We start from the raw sequence: 3,561 nt of genomic DNA, 5'->3' as shown, positions 1-3,561 counted from the left end.
AATGAATTTTATTATTTCTTCAAGGTTCTTCACATACGTACACCTTAAGAGATATCAAGTAGGCGTAACATGTTCTCAAAAAATTAGGGTTGGCACACAGAAGAATTTTGAGTCAGAGATTTTGCTGGTTTTGGCACGCACTCACAAAAAGGTTGCCCACCCCTGGTCTAAGTGATTTATTAACACAGTTAGTCCTCTTAATAATCCTATGTTGTAAATAACTAGATTATATAGAGATAACTAGATATCTGAATGAGTAGGAGAAGGCAGGAAGCTGAAAAATACATTTTTCTCAATCCAACATCTTATTTATCATGAAAATAACATGCTAGTAATATAATTTGTGGTACCTAAGCAACAGGAGGATAACAGAGAAAAATGCGGTGGCGGGAACCTAGAAACTAACTGAAGTCAGGATGTTGAAAACACATTCTTCTCAATAAGTGCAACTTATTATAGGCTTACCTTGGAGATATTGAGTATTTGGTTCCAGACCACAACAATAAAGTGAATTATGATAATTTTTGCTGGTGGAGGACCAAGCCTTCAATATATAAAAAACATCTGTGAAGCTCAATAAAGCAAAGCACAATAAAGTGAGGTATCCCTGTATTTCTTCTTGAAATGAGATAACCCATGGTAAATATTTCACTAGACATAATCAGGAAAGTACTTAATCCCTAAAGAGGAAAACACATACTTCTCATCACTAGAATCATTTATTTTCATGGAAGAATGATGCAAATATTTATTGCAAAAATATCATAAAATATTACAATAAATAATAGATGTTAACTAACAAAAAGGTAAGTATGGATAACTAGAGATAAGTAGAATAAGTAAAGTTTGAAACTAGTAAAAAACAATCCTTGCTAATTGTAAATTTCTTTTTCTTGTTGGAATAATGAGTTACTGCTATAGGTTTTCAATTGTACTTTTGTAACTACTTGAGTAGAGAAAACCAGACCACCTAGTTGAAGGAAGGAAGCTGAAAATCTGTTTCTTTTTAACTCTAATTGTTGGGCTAAAGAATTAGTGCCATCGGTATCCAGTGGTACATAGGTCATTAATAGCCAATAAATTAATAGTCATATCCAGAGTAATGAGCTGAAAGCAGGACATTGAAGAAAAGTGCTTGAATGTTGGAAGTTGAATAACTGTTTAGTGTTGCATTCTTATCTACTATTGGAATAATGAGGTAGTACTACAGCTTCACAATTTACAATAGCTAAGATTTGCAAATAGCCTAAGTGCCCATCAGCAGATGAGTGGATTAAAAAACTGTGGTACATCTATACAATGGAAAACTATGCTGCTGTATAAAAAGAACTCTTGCCATTTGCAATGGCATGGATGGAACTGGAGAACATTATGCTAAGCGAAATAAGCCAGTCAGAGAAAGATGAATATCACATGTGGGATATCATATGTGGGATATAATGAACAACATATACCGATGAACAAAAATAGATCCAGAGACAGAGAAGCATCGAACAGATGCTCAAACCTCAGAGGGAAGGTGAGGGGAGAGGGGGGTATGGGGTAGAGATCAACCAAAGGACTTGTATGCATGCATATTAGCATGACCAATGGACACAGACACTGGGGTTGTGGGGGCTTGTCTGGGGGCAGGAGTGGTGGTGGGGAGTCAATCGGGGGAAAAGGAGACATATGTAATACTTTAAACAATAAAACAATAAAAAATTGCCTCCTGCCCTGGTTGGTTTGGCTCAGTGGATGGGGCGTTGGCCTGCGAACTGAAGGGTCCCGGGTTTGATTCCAGTCAGGGGCACATACCTTGGTTGCAGGCTCCTTGGGCCCAGGCCCTGGTCAGAGGCAACCAATTAATGTGTTTTGCTCACATCGATGTTTCCCTTTGTCTTTCCCTCTCTCTTCCACTCTCCCTAAAAATCAATAAATCAATGGAAAAATATCTTTGGGAAAAATATCTTTGGGAAAAATATGTTAGGCAATATATAAAATTGCCTCCTAAAAGTAATATTTTCAGCTTTTAAATCTGAAACAAATTTTGGAATTTATCGGATGGCTTCTCAATAGTTATTAGAGTATTTCACTACTTAAGTGCTTACTGTTATAATTACTGGACTGTGTATTTACTTTTTAATTTGTTTAATTAGTGAAATAATTTTTAGTATTTTAATGAAATTTTATTTTGACAAGTGTTCTTGTGTAATATCAGCCTTGATTTCCTAGACTAATCCACTCTCAGTTATAGTGAATTATTCTCTCATGGTAGCAAAATGTTGTCCAGGATCATATTTATTATTTTTTATAAATAAATTAGTCCTAAACTTTGTGTATGTGTTGTACTTTTAAGATCTGAGGTGTGAAAACAATACCTGCCTCATTAAATGAATTAAAGACCACATGATCACTTTCTGTATGTTGTACAGATGCTATATATCCAATGAGGTTTTAAAAAATGTTCAGGCTCCGGAGAAACCAAGATGGCAGCATAGGTAAACACCTGAAATTGCTGCCTCACACAACCACTTCAAAACTACAACTAAAAGACAAAACGGACATCACCCAGAACCACAGGAAGTCTGGCTGAGTGGAAATTCCACAACTAGAAGGAAAGAGAAAAGCACACTGAGACTCAGAGGAGGTGCAGAAGTAAAGTGCAGAGGTATGGAGGCACACGCTGAAAGGGCTGGCAACTGAGGATGCGGTTGTCTTTTTCAATCTGGAAGGAGACACAAGCTCCCTGACTGCTCTGAACTTCAGTTCTGGGTGAGTCTCTGGGGACCCAGACTCACATGGGGAGAAACTGGACTGTCTGGCAGCAGGTGGAACTCCAGGGCAGCTTTCCGTCAGAGGTGCTTGCAGCGATTACCGGGACACTGAGACCCGGAGCCTCTTAGGACAGGGCTGAGGATCAGCCATAGCTGTTTGCTCCGCCCTGTTGATTCCCTGAGACCCTGCCCCATTCAAGCTGTGTGCAGAGGCTTTTGCATATGAATGACCTGGCTCTTTGTAATCTAAAATTACCTAAAAAATGGTTAGGCTCAATAGTCTTTTTTATGTAACTTTTCCATTTCTTTCTCTGTTTTTGGTCTGTTTGCCTCTACATTATGGGCCATTTAAAATATTTTACATTTCACATAAGGTTTCTTATAAATTTGACATACTGATCAATATATCTCTATTTATTAGCAATATATACATATATTATAAAATATATTTCATGATGATTATTATATGTCTCATTTTCATTTTACTATTGTGTATTCTGTTTTTATAGAATTCAACAGATTTATCACTTTCTTCTAATTTAAAATCTATTTTATTATTATCTTACTAGTAGCCCAGTGCTCGAAATTCGTGCACATTAAAAGGGAATTAATTAGCGGAAATATTTTAATATTGCTATTTGCCCTTACTCTATAATAAAAGTGTGAGAGATGAAAGGAAAATGGTAAAATGTAAATGAAAACAATATATAAATTTATTAATAAATATATGGTAACAAAAGGATATAACAACAAGAGATGCATGATATAATAACGACAAAAACGATATAAAAACAACAAAAACATG

Source organism: Myotis davidii, unplaced genomic scaffold (genome assembly GCF_000327345.1).
Source record: "Myotis davidii unplaced genomic scaffold, ASM32734v1 scaffold1015, whole genome shotgun sequence".
Classification (NCBI taxonomy): Eukaryota; Metazoa; Chordata; class Mammalia; order Chiroptera; family Vespertilionidae; genus Myotis; species Myotis davidii.
Note: the sequence above shows the minus strand (reverse complement) of the source record.